General features: G+C 34.9%; 1 long non-coding RNA gene across 1 annotated transcript in view; it reads left to right on the top strand.

Annotated features, from left to right (window-relative positions):
* Positions 1-4,829: 4,829 nt before the first annotated feature.
* LOC138306101 (uncharacterized) overlaps positions 4,830-18,717 on the top strand; it is a 40,357-nt gene continuing 26,469 nt past the window's right edge. Inside the window, exon 1 of the long non-coding RNA XR_011205779.1 lies at positions 4,830-5,483. This is a non-coding gene — a long non-coding RNA (uncharacterized lncRNA). The remainder of the gene's footprint in view (positions 5,484-18,717) is intronic.

The raw sequence follows: 18,717 nt of genomic DNA, 5'->3' as shown, positions 1-18,717 counted from the left end.
AAGTAAACGATCTTATAAGCTGACAAACGAAAATTTAATCCAGCAGAAGCTCGTGCTATCGCTTTTTATTTGCAAGCGTTCAAGTGATTTAGACCACCTTAAAATATAATTAGCAGACTAAAAACGAAATATCCGTTACGGAAATAAATTTTCTTCGTTCCCTAATAAGGGTTTCCTTCTCAGATGAGGGTTTTTGGACAAGAATAGAGTGTGAATATATGAATAAAACATAAACAGAAAAGTCGGCTCCGTTATTTTCATAAATTGCACTTTTTAGCATTGTACTGTATAATCAATGGGTACTGAAACATCTGGCTGCGCCCTTTAAGACCTTGTCTTCAGTCATATTATATATAACTATATCTTTTCTTTCATTTTATCCCGGAGCCCCTGGCAGTTCAGCGACAAAATTGATACACACTCCACCATCTTATACTGTAATTAACTACTAAAGTTATGACATCTGGCCCATGAAAGGAGGAGAGAAAGGAAAATAAAAGAAAAGAAGGAAAAACATATAAAATTAATCAAGACTAAGCACTACTGTTGACCCACGCATTCCCACAAACTGCCTCTCGTAAACGGAAGTAACGTTCGAACCGGAAGTAGTACACTAATATTAGTGATGTAACTTACTATTAGAAAGAATTATCCGGAAATTACAAGTTCGATGAATAACGCGCAGCTATTATTTGTAAAGTAAATATCGTTTGATTTAAATAATAAAAACTTATCTGAACAAGTCAAGTCTAGCTCAAATCAGCTTTGCAGATCGACATCCAGAGAAGTCCGTCCCTGGCGGTACTTTGACGTACCGAAAAATAATAATGATAATAAATATGTCACGCATTTCATAACATTGCACATAAAATATATTATCCAGAATACATATGTATGCCCTCGTATGGGCGTATTGTGGAAAAAGTTTAAATAAGTGATATGATCAACCATGAAACACTACCCTAACTAATGAATTAATTGATGTTATATATATCTGTTGTTGTGACTTTTCATCCAATATCATTTCTATATAACGTGATGAAAAGATATCATTTTCTATCACTTTTGCTGCATTAGGTGTTACTTTGATCGATATAAACGTATTATATTTATATTTTTTTTTTATCTACATACTTCCACTCTTTCAGACACGGAACCACTTTAGGAATATATGGTATATTATACGAAGAAAAAATAACTATTTTTGCAAAACTTTTTTTTTTTAAATCGGATGTATTTTCTCTTTTTTATGCTTAGATTATCAATGGGATTTCGAAAAATAAAAGTAGCATGTTTCCTCAAATATCATTTGATATCAACCTTTTTTTCATACAACCTCCGTTATCTGAAGCTGCTAAGTCGCTTAAAACGCTACCGTACACTCTCGAAAATAAATGTGATTATAGTAATGTCGTGAGAGCATAAAATGACCAGGATTTTAGACGGCACAGGATCGATCGTGTTACTTTAACAGGTCTGCCCGACGCAATGCAAGAAATTTCCTCTCCTTATGGAACAGCGGTATTATGGACCAGCGCGCCTGCCATTAGTGCGATCATTACGGTTACGAAGTCTCCTGAAGCGGCGCGTTCGATGGTGGCTTCAGGTTGAATCGCATTTTTATATAAACGTGAGCAATAGATTTTATATATTATCTGTCCTGTCAAGTAATATTCATGCAGCACAAATCTGCCTTACCAACCACCTCTGTATAAATAAATAATCAGTACGTGTTTTTATTGCGTTTTCTTGAAGTTCAACCACCTGTGGTAGTTAGCTAGACAATTATTCTCATTGATAAAACACAAATCAATACAGCGGTTATGTGTTACTGTATATAATCTGATACACTGTATTACGACCTTTAATTTTATTACGTAACCTTATACAAATCAATACCAAGAGCATCATAAGGCGACGTCATAGTAACAATATGCCCGTAATAATTACGTTTGCATGTAAGTTCAATTAGGTTGCATTTGGTTTCTTCCTCGTTACAGAATATAAATGTGAGAGTCCATTAACTAAACTATTATACAAATTTTCATTACAGAGTTTGGAGATAAAATACGCAATGAAATTCAATATATCACCCCATATAACAGTTGTACAATTTTCAATTAGACACAAAACACTTATCCACCTGATGGTATCAAGTGTTGATATCTTTAACATATCAATACTAGGCGATTCCACGGTTAAATAGCCAAAAGTACGAAAATGTTGAAATTTAATTGATAAGGCAGAATCAAGGCACACAATAGCAGTGCTCTTAAAATGAGCACTTGGATTCTGTCATATGATAATCGGATAAATTTTCATATCCTCGATATTATAATGGTAACTATCGACCCCCGATATTATAATCGTTGCTATCGATCCTCGATAATATAATCGTTACTATCGATCCTTGATATAATGGTTTCTACCGATCTACTATATTATAGTCGTTACTATCGACCCTCGATATCATATTGGTTACTATCGATCCTCGATATTATAATCGTTACTATCGATCCTCGATATTATAATCGTTACTATCGACACTTTATATTATAATGGTTACTATCGATTCTCAATATTATAGTCGTTACTATCGACCCTCGATATTATAATGGTTACCATCGATCCTCGATATTATAATGGTTACTATCGATCCTCGATATTATAATGGTTACTATCGGCCCTCGATATTATAATGGTTACTATCGGCCCTCGATATTATAATGGTTACTATAGACCCTCGATATTATAATGGTTACCATCGACCCTCGATATTATAATGGTTACTATAGACCCTCGATATTATAATGGTTACCATCGACCCTCGATATTATAATGGTTACTATAGACCCTCGATATTATAATGGTTACTATAGACCCTCGATATTATAATGGTTACTATCGGCCCTCGATATTATAATGGTTACTATAGACTCTCGATATTATAATGGTTACCATCGACCCTCGATATTATAATGGTTACTATCGACCCTCGATATTATAATGGTTACTATAGACCCTCGATATTATAATGGTTACTATAGACCCTCGATATTATAATGGTTACCATCGACCCTCGATATTATAATGGTTACCATCGACCCTCGATATTATAATGGTAACTATCGACCCCCGATATTATAATGGTTACTATAGACCCTCGATATTATAATGGTTACTATCGGCCCTCGATATTATAATGGTTACTATCGACCCTCGATATTATAATGGTTACTATCGATCCTCGATATTATAATGTTTACTATCGATCCTCGATATTATAATGGTTACTATAGACCCTCGATATTATAATGGTTACCATCGACCCTCGATATTATAATGGTTACTATCGATCCTCGATATTATAATGGTTACTATCGGCCCTCGATATTATAATGGTTACTATAGACCCTCGATATTATAATGGTTACCATCGACCCTCGATATTATAATGGTTACTATCGACCCTCGATATTATAATGGTTACTATAGACCCTCGATATTATAATGGTTACCATCGACCCTCGATATTATAATGGTTACTATCGACCCTCGATATTATAATGGTTACTATAGACCCTCGATATTATAATGGTTACTATAGACCCTCGATATTATAATGGTTACCATCGACCCTCGATATTATAATGGTAACTATCGACCCTCGATATTATAATGGTTACTATCGACCCTCGATATTATAATGGTTACTATCGATCCTCGATATTATAATGGTTACTATCGGCCCTCGATATTATAATGGTTACTATAGACCCTCGATATTATAATGGTTACCATCGACCCTCGATATTATAATGGTTACTATCGACCCTCGATATTATAATGGTTACTATAGACCCTCGATATTATAATGGTTACTATCGGCCCTCGATATTATAATGGTTACTATAGACCCTCGATATTATAATGGTTACCATCGACCCTCGATATTATAATGGTTACTATCGACCCTCGATATTATAATGGTTACTATCGACCCTCGATATTATAATGGTTACTATCGACCCTCGATATTATAATGGTTACTATCGACCCTCGATATTATAATGGTTACTATCGACCCTCGATATTATAATGGTTACTATCGACCCTCGATATTATAATGGTTACTATCGACCCTCGATATTATAATGGTTACTATCGACCCTCGATATTATAATGGTTACTAACGATGCTGTCTCATCTACCCATTGGCTACGTTGTAGCTGGACTGATGTCTGTGTGTGTGACAACATGTGATACAGATATTTCGGTCATTTGTTGAGAATCCAATAACGATGCAATCTATGGCTGATGTTGGTCCTCTCTCTCTCTTGCGACATCAAAGATGTCTCTGTAGGCATGTGTTTGGTCAGGGTGTGTTTTTCTTTTAAGATGTCTTCAATTTTACAGCTAGATAGTCTCGCCGAAGATATCACGACAGTGATAATAACCCCTGGAGTATTGGGGATGGGATTAGGAGTACTGTTGCAGCTCCTCTGCGTTGTGCGTTTGTATTGGTCACAAAGATACTGTAGGGAAATCATAGAGTCCTTTTATTGTTCTAGTGGGAGCTTATGAGTTTGTTTGATAGGTTTATTTCCGCTAAGCATACGTATGTCGTATCGTATGCGTTACATTTTGTACTAAATGTCGGAGCGGAAAAATCAAACAAACGTTGACACAAACCATAGACTGATTTCCCGAGTCTTTGTCTAATCAGATATAATAACCGCGCCAATATTACTACATCCACATATACTTTTATAAGTGATCAACAGCTAGAGTCAGGAAATGGCAGGCGCCCCAGTTTTATCATTATGCGACAGACCTAGCGGTGCGTTCGTGTGGGCTAGCATCCAGCAGCAGTACTAGTACTGCCTGCTTTATCGACAGCGTTCAGTGGTTAATGCTGCATAAAATCCAAGTATAGGCCCGGCTGTGATTTCTCCGGGATAAATTGTTTTATATATAAGGCTCTCGTAGTCTGTATCACGTCAGTTCCGGGCCAATTCGGAAAACATCAAAACCGTTTTAGTTTTATTATGTAGCTTTTTATATGACATCAGTTCGGCTGATATTAACCGGGTTAAGAATCAAAGTCAATGGTACGCTTGAAAGGATTGCCAATCCCGGAGGGATTATTGAAATTTAAACGTGATTCCGGATCAAAGGAACGCTTGTTATAAAAGGACAGGGGGCGCTCTTGGTGGTACATAAAATCTATGCTCGTTTCTGGAATTTACTTCGTTAACTTCTTGTTCAGGACACAGTGTGAACGAATAGCAGGGATAAGATTTAGCAGCAGAGGAAATGCTTTAGTTGAAAATTCTTAATACTTTGATTAGACGTGTTTCGGAAAATGGAATATTACCTTAAACTTCAAGTGAAAATCAAAGAGTGAAACACAATTATTTAATCAGTTTATTAGAGGTTTTTAGGGTTTCGGAAAGCACACAGGCACATTTCAACAGGTTGGTGTAAGTATAATTTTATTTTTTCTACTGAATTTTGATCAATTGAAATGCAACTTTTATTTAAAGAATAAAAACATTAAATTCTAGTTGAATATACCTGAAAAGTTTCATTGTGGTACATTTTACAAAATAAAGCCTATTCCTTAGCTTAATGAAATAATGCATACACAGATCAAAAAAAGGGATAACTGAACAACAATTTTACGGTCATACATTGTATATGTTTTGACATAACGATAATAAATGAAAATAAGAGCAATGCTATTTTGCGAATGCAATTGTCGAAAACGTATTGGGGTTTATAACTAAATTATACCATGGGTAAAATTGTTTTGTCTTATTTGTGGAAGACACTGGCTGTATTAGATACGTACACAATTTGATGTTTTATAGATGGGATTAAATTATCTTCTGTGGCGGTATCTCGTTGAAAATCTAGCTTCAAACTTGATCAATAAGATTTTTTTGTGTGATTTTTGAAGTAATGTGCCATATTCAAAAACGTGTCAAACTTCTTATACATTACACACAAATAAGAGGAAATTACCCATGTGGTGGCCATTTTGGAATTATGTGCTTCTTACACTTTATAGAAAGTCGAAATTTCACCCACTATTACTTAAAAATTTGACGTAAATCACATCTACAAAATTAATTCTGATGTAAATATGTTAAAGTTGATTATGGTAAAAATATTAAACGTTTTGTAGTACACATTATTCAATGGGAACTTCATTTTTTAATTTAGTGAGAAGTATTTTAAATTTTCAATCACACTGACCCCCAGTTTTTATGTATGATTTACAAAGTGTAACATTTGTTTTCTTTTAAGATGCAAAGTTTAAGAAAATATAGTGATCAGAACGTTTGATATGTAACGTTGAATCTGTCAAAATATAGCAAAACGGGTATTTTGATCTTCAATATTAAAGGGAGGTAGGAGTAATCATTGCTGCCGTTCTGAATAATTGAAAGGCATGGACGGTATATATATTTTTTTTAAATCACTGATTTTGTCAATCTGCATATAGCCATACTTATCAGACAACCAATTTGGAAGATATCCTTCTATGGTCAAAAAAAGCAAAATCCTTTTAAAATCACTTATAGCATAATATGACTATACATGTTTTTAATTCACAACAGTTCAAAATCAAGATCACTACCATATGATGTTTATTCCAATTTTTAACTATGGTATAAACACTTCATTTCGAAAATCTTTGTTAGAGCGTTAGACAAAGAACACATTTTCCGCAGAGACGATCTTTAAACCTGTTTATTTTTACTAAACAATACACGTATTTGATCTTTATTAGTTTATTCGATTCTGTTTATTTTTATGTTTTTGTCGATAGAAATATCACCCGATGTGGATGGGATAATAAAAAAAAACCAAAAAACAATGGAATGAAAGATATTGGAGATCTGATTTTTTTACAGGAGTACATGTATATCTCAAATGTTTGTGGAAAAAACCCCACCGGATGCCTTAATGAACAAATGAGATTTAAACCCTACACTGGAATAAAAATTACAGGAGTACATTAACACTAACATAGATAGATTATTTCATCAACAAAAACAATACATCGTATTTGAGGAAACCAGCGTAGCCTATATAGTGATTGACTAGTAGATTGAAGCCTATATTAATATAGCGGCATATTATGGAATTGATATATACTAGTGTATTACATTTTAACGGAATGGAGTATTTCTCAGGTGTTGACCTCATATTCTCTGACAAAATATCCAATTTTCATTCAATTGCAACGCGAAAAAAGACTGCCATGAGACAGAAGGAAAAATGCAATATATTTCTCTGTTGTGCAGTGTCTTGACTTGATTTCAACCTGTTTTTACCAAAGTAAATTGATAGTTATCGGATAATCGGTATGAAGGTTTTTATGTAGATATGACACAATTGGTATTGTTACGTAAGTATTACTATAGTATTGAGTCAGTCAAAATAACAAAATGTCTAGTAAGCTTAATTGCTTCACATTTTACCTTGTCACTCGTACCCTAACGATGGTATCATACTTTGTTGTCACTCGTACCCTAACGATGGTATCATACTTTGTTGTCACTCGTACCCTAATGATGGTATCATACTTTGTTGTCACTCGTACCCTAACGATGGTATCATACTTTGTTGTCACTCGTACCCTAACGATGGTATCATACTTTGTTGTCACTCGTATTTAATGATGATATCATACTTTGTTGTTTTTCGGATATACACAGATATTCATTAAGGATGCTAAACATTTAAGTTAAGCCTTCATGTTTATATGTGAATGATGCATCTTTCTACAATTACCAGAATATTGTCAGTTATCGCATTTACATATATAAACATATTTTAAAAAAACATCGACGTACAGAAGTAGATATTATAGCATAGTCGTAGAATATTTTTTTCCGAGAAAATATTAAGACATGCCATGCACTGTGGAAATTTCTTTATTGCTGATAGGACACTTTGATATGATTTTTTTGTAGTGGAACTGTTCACGAAGAAAAGGGCGTGAATTAATTATTTAAACCAACACTATCGCATTTCCCTTCGTTATAATGATAATATCTCTGAGTTGAGCGTGTCGGCGTGAAGTCTCTATAGCCCTGAACGATCGCAAACGCCAAGTCGACCTAGACAATCAACCTCCACGTCCTGATTTAAGAGACCATAACAAAGGGATTCAAATGGAATGATGTATAGTGGAGGAAATCTCCAAACGATAAAGTATCTACCAGTGGTAGTCCGTCTACATACTGACATCAGTATTGCATATGAATCGTCCCTTGAGTGGAAGGATACCGTGCCGAGGTTATGTATAACACTGTTCCAAGTTCCAACTGTCAGTGGAAAGACATAAAACTGTCTTGATTTTTATAGATTTTCATAGTCATGTAACAGGTTTAAAACGGTTGATGTTCTTCTTGGGGGCAAGAGGAAATTGGCGAAGTTTCAGTATGGAGCAGTATTTGAATATCTAATGTGTTTTAAGAGACACTTGACATTGCTCCTAGTCTATCGGAGCACTATCTACGTACAATACTATTGTAAGATGTAATGTGCTTTAAGACATACCGATTAAAGATGCTCCACCGCCGACAGAGTATAATTGGTATTCATCATTTGAACAATAATTGGTGGTTAATCGTGTATATATATGTCTAATTAACACACAAAGTAATATTACATTATTTGTTTTGCTTTTGGTGCATGCCAAATCAGTACTTCATTCCATATAGGATATAGTGCCACGGAATTTTTTCGGGATGCAAATAATTATTTTTCATATGTTTAACTTGAAATAAAATAAGAAGCTCAAACTTTTCAATGGTGGTAATGGTGTAAAGTAAGTAACTTTTTTAGCTGAAGAAAAATACTAAATCGTCTGCTCCTGATTTTGATAGTGAAAAAATACCATTTGTTAGCGGTGGAGCATCTTTATGGATTTTTGTTCCTATTGTTCATTATTTTGTTTGTTTGTATATAATACATTTACGAATGCATGGTGCATAATTTGAAACACCTGCATTTGATGTATTAAACAAGGATTGGAATCTATAAAATGTATACTAATAACTACTAAGTAAAAATGAAGTTAGTATTTTGTTTGCGATGTATATATACAACTTATTATATCTATGAATATAAATATATAGTCAAAAAGCTGAATTTTAAGTGATTTACGGTGGTCATTTTGCATTCAAAGGCACATTGACTGAATTTCAATAATAATAATAAATATATTTCAAACATAATAACAAAAGTCTCAGAAAGTGGTCTTATTAAATAGACGGTCTTTATACAGAGGTGATCGTTTAGACAGGTTTTTTTTACAGAGGTGATGAATAAGATAGGTGGTCTTTATACAGAGGTGATCGTTAAGACAGGTGATCTTTATACAGTGGTGATGGATAAGACAGGTGGTCTTTATACAGAGGTGATCTTTTAGACAGGTGTTTTTTTACAGTGGTGATGGATAAGACAGGGGGTCTTTATACAGAGGTGATCGCTTAGACAGGTGTTTTTTTTACAGTGATGATGGATAAGACAGATGGTCTTTATACAGAGGTGATCGTTAAGACAGGTGATCTTTATACAGAGGTGATCGTTAAGACAGGTGGTCTTCATACAGAGTTGATCGTTAAGACAGTTGGTCTTTATACAGAGGTGATCGTTAAGACAGGTGATCTTTATACAGATGTGATCGTTAAGACAGGGGATCTTTGTACAGTGGTGACGATAAGGCAGGTGGTCTTTATACAGAGGTGATCGTTAAGACAGGTGGTCTTTATACAGAGGTAGTCGTTAAGACAAGTTTTATTACTCATTATCATTAAATGTAGTGTTTGTGATGTGACGGGCCGCGAATCAACATAACATAAACATTTTATCAAACAAAGAAATCTGTTACCAAGCATTTAATCAAACAAAGAAATATGTTACCAAGCTGTGGTGGATGTTTACATGCTAGGAATTCTTGTTTTTCCTAAAAGTATATTTTAAAAGGTATAGACAACTTCACACACGAAACGACTGAACTGTCGGTACTTTGTAAGATTCAGTTACACAAAAGAAAATTACAAAAACAGCATGTATATAATACATCAGTATATCAAAATAAATAACCTCTTTGTAACACAGTATTTTTTCAAGGTAAATTATCCTGTGAATGAATTATTGCTGAGAGAATTTGACCTATTCTTGCTGCTGAAAATGTCGCTGAATATCTTGTATAATATTAAGTACAATTTGCAGAAAGAATAGAACCAAAATGCAGGTCGCAAATTCACTCGGCAAGTTGACTTTTTCAGGATAATTTACTTTGAAATAATAATGTGTTTTTGTGCATGTCTGTCTCTTCCAATGTTAGTATCTTGTACAGATGTTGCCACCTCCTAGCGTCATTTAAGCCAATATATTTCCCTCAATACATTTAAATGGGATTAAACAACTCAGAATGTCCTGTATAAATATAAAGATAAGCTTTATATTATTGATAAAAGTGTATATGGGTGTGGACTGGATCGATCATTGACGTTAACTCCGAGTGTATGTAATATGGCTTCATGGTCTATGGTATTAACATGGGGTTGACGATTCATGGTCTATGGTATGGAATTCGACACTTCATGGTCTATGGTATGGGGTTCGACGCTTCATGGTCTATGGTATGGAATTCGACACTTCATGGTCTATTGTATGGGGTTCGACACTTCATGGTCTATGGTATAGGATTCGACGCTTCATGGTTTATGGTATGGGGTTCGACGCTTCATGGTCTATGTATTGGGTTCGACGCTTTAAGGGTTATGGTATTAACATGGGGTTCGACACTTCATGGTTTATGGTATGGGGTTCTACACTTCATGGTCTATGGTATGGATAGGCGGTGTCGACGCTTCATGGTCTATGGTATGGACATGGGGTTCGACGCTTCATGGTTATGGTATTGGGTTCGATGCTTCTAGGTCTATGGTATGAACATGGGGTTCGGCACTTCATGGTTTATGGTATGGGGTTCTACACTTCATGGTCTATGATATGGAGTTCGACACTTCATGGTCTATGGTATGGAGTTCGACACTTCATGGTCTATGGTAAAGATATGCGGTGTTGACGCTTCATGGTCTATGGAATGGAGTTCGACACTTCCTGGTCTAAGGTATGTGGTTCGACGCTTCATGGTTTATGGTATTGGATTCGATGTTTCAAAGATTATGGTATGGGGTTCGACGCTTCAGGGTTTATTGTATGGGGTTCGACGCTTCATGGTCTATGTATTGGGTTCGACGCTTTAAGGGTTATGGTATTAACATGGGGTTCGACACTTCATGGTTTATGGTATGGGGTTCTACACTTCATGGTCTATGGTATGGATAGGCGGTGTCGACGCTTCATGGTCTATGGTATGGACATGGGGTTCGACGCTTCATGGTTATGGTATTGGGTTCGATGCTTCTAGGTCTATGGTATGAACATGGGGTTCGGCACTTCATGGTTTATGGTATGGGGTTCTACACTTCATGGTCTATGATATGGAGTTCGACACTTCATGGTCTATGGTATGGAGTTCGACACTTCATGGTCTATGGTAAAGATATGCGGTGTTGACGCTTCATGGTCTATGGAATGGAGTTCGACACTTCCTGGTCTAAGGTATGTGGTTCGACGCTTCATGGTTTATGGTATTGGATTCGATGTTTCAAAGATTATGGTATGGGGTTCGACGCTTCAGGGTTTATTGTATGGACATGGGGTTCGACGCCTCGTGGTTTATCGTATTGGGTTCGATGCTTCATGGTTTATGGTATGGACAAGGGTTTTTCGATGCTTCATATTTTAGGGTATTGGGTTCGACGCTTCGTGGTCTATTATATGGGGTTCGACGCTTCAATGTTTTCTTTTGCTCGTTGGTTATTGGATTAACTTGTCCTCTGAATAGCAAAGTTAAATTTGTCTCACTAAGACATTGCAGTTCCTGCTAATTTATAGTGCTATTTCACTAAAGCATGACGCTAAAGAACCGAGAAGCATGATCATGTTCCTCCCCGTTCAGTTCGACAGACACCAATATATAAGGAATTGTTATATAAGGATAGCAAAATACATCAGACATGCTGAGACCCATTTATATTGGTAGTGTATGTCAATTGATGGAGAGAATCAAGTTAGATCAAGCGAAGTACTAGTAGAGATGCATGTCGATCGGTTGGGAAAATTAGGAAAAGAAAATCCAAGAACTCATTGCTTTTACAAATGTCATTGATTTTATATTTCTTACACTACAGGAGATGGGATGTTTATACACCTGTGCTCTAAAGATCGATACAAAGCAGGTTGTAAGATTGACCTAGACATTTACATCAATTGATATGCCGTTACATAGCGATCTAGTTTAAACGTGTGAAGGCAAGAACACTTCTAATGATATCGCTAACTTGACAAAAAAATGTATAAAAATGTTTTCATAAAGCTAAGCTATAAATGATGTTAAAGAACTGTTCGGGTGTGATTGTAGTGGTGTATAAATTTCTATCAAATTAACGGTCTAACAAGAAACTTCAGGAGTGTCTAGACTAAAAGAGCCATCGTGGACCAGGTCTTCGCAGAATGGCCATCCCCAATCTTAGTGTCTATAGACATTATTTATGGACCTCGACTGATGTAAGCGGGATGCTGGCCAGACCAACCGTAAAGAATAAGTACCGGCCACCCCATCAATCTTTTGGATGATAAAGTAACATGTCTAGATAGACGTATGGTGTATAAGTGTGTCTATATCCTAAACCGGGATGACTTATATGGGACTCTGTTCACTCAAGACCGCATATAGGAGCTTACCCGGGTCTGTAATAGGATTTAGGCTAATTTGTTTTTCTTTGCACTTTATGAATTTATCCTATTAGGTAATTGGATTCGTCTCGGTAGTGAAACGGGGACATGTTGGAATACACTGGCATGGCTTATTGTTAAAAAAGAAGCAGTGTTTATGGGTGTAAGAGCATATGATATTGTAAATTAGATATGGATTACAGGCACACCGAATAAATCTGGGTATAACTCTATATCGCTCATTTAAGCATAGGAACACTGGTAAAAGAAAAAAGAAGAAAGAAAGAAAAACCCATTGATTTCTTAATATGTGTGTAGACCTTTTATTGGAAACACGTAGACCTTATGTGGCTCTAGGACTATCTCTGTCTTGCCATTTTATTACAAGTTACATCTATACGTTCTATTAACAAATGGTAGGTATAACTATCATACCACAATGCAAGGCTGTCATATCATCTGCATTCTTGCATTTATTCAAAATACTTGTCATATTTATTCGTTCTTATGAAAGGATGTTATTTCAGTTATATTGGAATATATGTATAATTCATACAATAACAAAAATGAATTGTTTAGCGAACAATTTGAATTTATAACTCGTGATATCAAAGTTTAAATTCAGCAGCCTTTAACGGTATCTGGATCTGACTGTGGCAAGAGTGTAGGGGTCAATCTTAAACCAAAAATATGCGTCAATCTCGATCCATTTGCAAGCAATACGCGCATCCATGAATAATATTTTCTCTATTTCTGTTAGATTGATAATGTAATGTTAAGTTTGATACACCTAGCAATGTTTATCTTCTTTTCTTGATATGATTCAGAGATATGAATGAGATTTCATGTAATATATTGATAGCGAAGTATATTTGACGGTGTTGCCATGTTCCTCTATCGCTAGAACTAAACATTCACAACGATGCAAAAGCGTGTCAATTCAATTGATATAATCGTATCTTTGTTTGCGCACTAAGTATGATTTTCTGATTGGATAATTCTTTCCATATCACTTAAAAAATCTGAGAATGGCGCGAAAATATAGAAGTTGCCCATTGATCAGAAGCATCAATGAAGTCTTTCATTGCATTTTTTATTTATTCTATTTTGTATTTTATCAAAAATTTAAACAAACGATTATAAGCATTGATGTCACATTATGAAAACAGATATAGTTTGCAAGCAATAATTAAAGCCCTATGAAATAAAATAACGACTACTAAACTTAAGTATAGTGAGCCAAAAATCATCATGGATGCATGCAGTACTGTAATATTTATATTAATGAACGTTACAATAGCAAAGGGGAGGTAATCAAATAAGAATTGATGCTGTTTAAGATAATAGTTAGAGAGGCGGCGGAATTAGGCACTCTCTGGTGACATTAGTGCTGAGACAAATCTGATAAACAGGTTAACCATGGGATCAGAGCACGTGCAGTGTCTCTTTTAGTTTGTCTGATTCAATTATCTTCAGTTCCAACACAGGCTTGACCTTGGGTTATATTCCAGTATTAACACAAAGAGACTTCTGGCTACCAGGTGTTGCTCGTGACAGCCTCCAATTGCCTTATGGCTGTGTAAGAAGTCAAAGTTGTTTTGGTGATTATCCTGCTCCGTTGCTCGTTTCACTCATTTGTTTTTGTATCCTGTAAATTCGGACACGGAAATCAATGTAATTCATCAATCAATTTTAAATGTCATTACACATGTAATAAAAAGCAATCATAAAAAAGGAAAGAAAAATATAATTTGTCAACATACAGACACGTAATCGTTATTGCATTTCAAAATTGTTTTATATTCAGAAATTTAGGGATAACTCCTAGGTTTTATAGTCATGATAGTGCTATGTGAAAAAGACATGCTAATTATCATGATTTAACAGTGTAGTCTCTGAAATATATTCCCATACGGGTACATTTTGTGTATTTGTTTCGACTTTCCTGAAGCATTGCTATAGATGTCCTATAGTTAGACTAGTTAGACTACACAGCGCATTCCCTATACAAGTAATTATAAAAGACAACTTTACCCACACATAGCACAGATATATAGATATATCTCAGTGACGCTGGGAGGTAACTTAGTTATGATGGTGTCGGTGGCACCAAGTTGGTGTGGGAAAAACATCAGTAACAGAAAACCTGGAGCAGTTCCATATATACTTAATATACGTACGATATACCATACAAGTCACCGTGCTGTACCGTGGTTATGGGAATTTCGAGGGATTAGATTAAACAAAGAGAAGTTGATGTAACGGAATTTTAGTTATATAGAACAGAAATTCCATGATCCAGTTTTGTTGTTTTCAAATAGAGAGGGGAGAACAAGCAAGGGATATAATGATATATATAATAACGCGGTATGATTTTAATGTTTGTAACGCAAAATTTAATTCTACGAATCATATATTTGTGGGCTGTAAAACATACACAACCCTTTCTCCATGTTAGTATATAATACGCGAATAGGTCACTATTAATGTGCTTTTCTTCTTGGAAACAGTAAGCCAATCAACTGAATCATTAAGCTAATCCGTGTATTTAACCATCTAATCATAATGAGGTAAAGACGGTATAAAGTTAGTTATTAATAATCCGAAATAAAAAGCCAAAATGAAATAAAAGTAAACTAAAAAAAAATTCTATGGAATATATATTCAGCCACTGTAGGACCTTCTTCAGTCCAAAATAACACTAACACAACGTGTTCGTCTACGTGTTTGTTTACATCTCATATTCTAATTTTCTAAGGTCACAGGATTTGTTTATTGTTCATTAGCTCGTTGTTTATGAGTCTTGCAGCCCACTCTAATATGGTGATATTTAGCTGAACACTTTGCTTTTCCAACACATTGTTAGTAATCGTGTTAAGAATATGATGAAAAGATATTGAGGAAACCAACAGACTTATGGGATAAGCAAAGCTCTCCTTTGCAACTCCCACAGTCATTTTATAACAGATATTGATTTTCTTTAGTCTTACTTTTATGTGATCCAAATTGCCGATCAACTGATCCGAAGAACCCCTCGTAATACCTTCATATCAAACGATTGTTGAATATCGTGAGTAGGTCAAATTTATCACAATTCCGAGATCAAGCTGTCTGTTAAAATTCACACCACTATCTTGATGTAAATAGAGCAGTAGAATTTTCTGAACTAGATTTGATTGCGTAATCCTTTTCTCTGGACATGATTTACCAGTTGGTAGAATTAGGCAGTTTGTGTTTTGCCACTTTAAGGACCCCAATGGTATGTATTGTCTGCCAATCATCTGTACAAACAAATATTATGTCTTCAGGAACATGTATGTGCTTAATAAGGACTCAATTTCTATTTCCAAATACTCTATTGTTAAAAAATATAATGTCTTGGTATACCCCTATACAATCGTTTCTATAAATCTCTAATGAAAAAATGCAAATAAGTGAACTTTTCTATCTTCAGGTGCAACAAATCATCTGTTGCCCTTAATCCCAGTCAACAGCTGATTATGAATATGTCTATATGATTGAATATCAGACATAACCCATCTTAGCTCTTACAGACACACGTGGTATAAACAAACAAAATAATCAAGCTCTATATATACACATGTTGATAAAGATGAGGTAATTCAACTTCCTTATGAAGAAGGATAATATCGTTATTCGTACTTATTGTGATATAACTCTTTAAATCAACATGCTTAAATCTGATAGTGAAATGATTCTAAATATACTTGATAGTATGTCCATTCGGCAATATAAAATCTTATGCAGCCTTAACGGATTACAGTTTATTGTTTCTGATAGTCACATTGTATATAGAATGACAAAGATGAGTTTTGATAAAAAAATGGACCGCGAGTTTATATTAATAATACATACATTTGTATATTGTTTTTCGTGTCAAATCATTATTTATTGTCGTAGTCTATTTTGCATAATAAAACGTGTCTTCTTACATCTTTTATAAAATCCTACAATCTGATTAAAATACAGATCCTTATTATCACTACGTTTGATAAGAGGATCTGAGAAAATCCCATTAGGGGTCATGTCCAGGTGACCTTTGGAAATGGCCAATCAAATTGCTACTTGCAAAAATTTGACAGTGAATTTCAGGGACAAAATAGTTTGAAAAATCATTTGCCATGGATGTGACAAGGCGTAGAAAATGTATCTTATATGAAGACCACGTGGTATAAAAGTCATCTGGACGTGACCCCCTATGGGCTATTTATACCGGAGTGGTTATAAGAATCTGTATTTTAATTAGATTGAAAATCCTTTCACTTGTTGTCCGATGCAGTAGACAAGTGGACCTCGGCGATCAGCATCAAATTGTGGGGTTACGTAACTGAGACAGAAGTAATAACCTGACATCACAGCCAAACGTCTACTGGACCTTGAGTGGAGATAAACGTCTACTGGACCTTGAGTGAAGATAAACGGTAATTGGTTTGTGTGATATAGCAGAGTGAAACAAAGGTTATGAATGCTACATTATTGGATGGATTAAAACATGGACATATGTCACGATATTTTGATTTTAATATTCTTTTGTTCTCGATGAAGCATTAGAAAAATACGCAGCGAGGTTATTGGAACTGGAACTCTAAAAACACGATAAACCTTTTGAGACAACAGAGATCATTTGACAATGTTTTATCAAAAGCATATGATCGAGGTTTGATGGTTTTTGTTATCTTTATAAATAAAAACTTGTTACCAAACTATCACCTTTTGATAATTAACCAGAGAGCTTTATCGATCTAGTTTGCAATGTGACATTACTTTATCGATCTAGTTTGCAATGGAATGTTACTTAAGTTAGTAATGTCCTTATAGCTATCATCTCAATATAATAACATGGCACATATTTCTCATTATTTTCTGCTTCAAGAGCAAAGTTGTAATTCAGTTAATAAACTTATTGGTTTAACTCGGTTTCGTTTTCCACTTTTGCAATTCTTCTCCCCCAAAACCATTTGTCTGCGACATTTCCCAAACATTATTCATGGAACATATTGATACTTGGCATAAATAACCGTCATGTAGAGTGCACATGATTTCTATTTTTCCTAATCGTCAACCATAATTCTCTTGCTTGTAATTGGTTGAGTTGTAATTTAACATTTCTCGAATTATTAACAAGAGTCTTATCAAAGTAAACATGATTTCTTATTGAAAAATGCCATGTTACCCTTGCTGATGACGTGCCTGAGCTACATCCACTAACTCAGCGATGAACATTATTTCAGCTGATAGGTTGATGTACAAATGTCAAGTTCCGGATGAAACAGCCCGTCCAGATATACCTACTTGTCCATTATTCCCCGTGTAAGTTAATGGAAATTGCTATCAATCAAGAAAAAAAGGAAGGGCAGCATTGGCAAGGACATCACGCAAGGGTAAACTCGATATGATCCCATCGAACTGAAATAAGTACCAATCAAAAACCAATCCATCTTATAAGTGTATATATTTGATTCATAGTATTCTATACATATGTCACATTTGTGGCACAATATTAAATATGTGATAAAAATAAATGTGTGGATTTGGCAAAGCTTTCTGTTTCAATAACGTTTTCACATGATCAGTTACTAGTCGGGCCGCGGTGGCCATTTGTTAAAAGTTCATATTATCACAAACCCTCCGCCTCTGGGTCATGAGTTCGAATCCTATGTGAAGCAGTTACCAGGCACTACCTGCTGTTGATAGGATCGCTATACTAAACCGAACATTACTAGTCAGCTATCTATTTATAATGTATAAATAAATTTCAGACAACTGGTTCAGGACCGCCATTATTTATTCAGTATGTTGTTTTGGAATATATATGTACTGCATGATTTATTTTCTTGTATCTTTTATCAAATCTCATCACAC

This window comes from Argopecten irradians, chromosome 13 (genome assembly GCF_041381155.1).
Source record: "Argopecten irradians isolate NY chromosome 13, Ai_NY, whole genome shotgun sequence".
NCBI lineage: Eukaryota > Metazoa > Mollusca > Bivalvia > Pectinida > Pectinidae > Argopecten > Argopecten irradians.
Note: the sequence above shows the minus strand (reverse complement) of the source record. Positions and strands in the feature narration are given on the sequence as shown.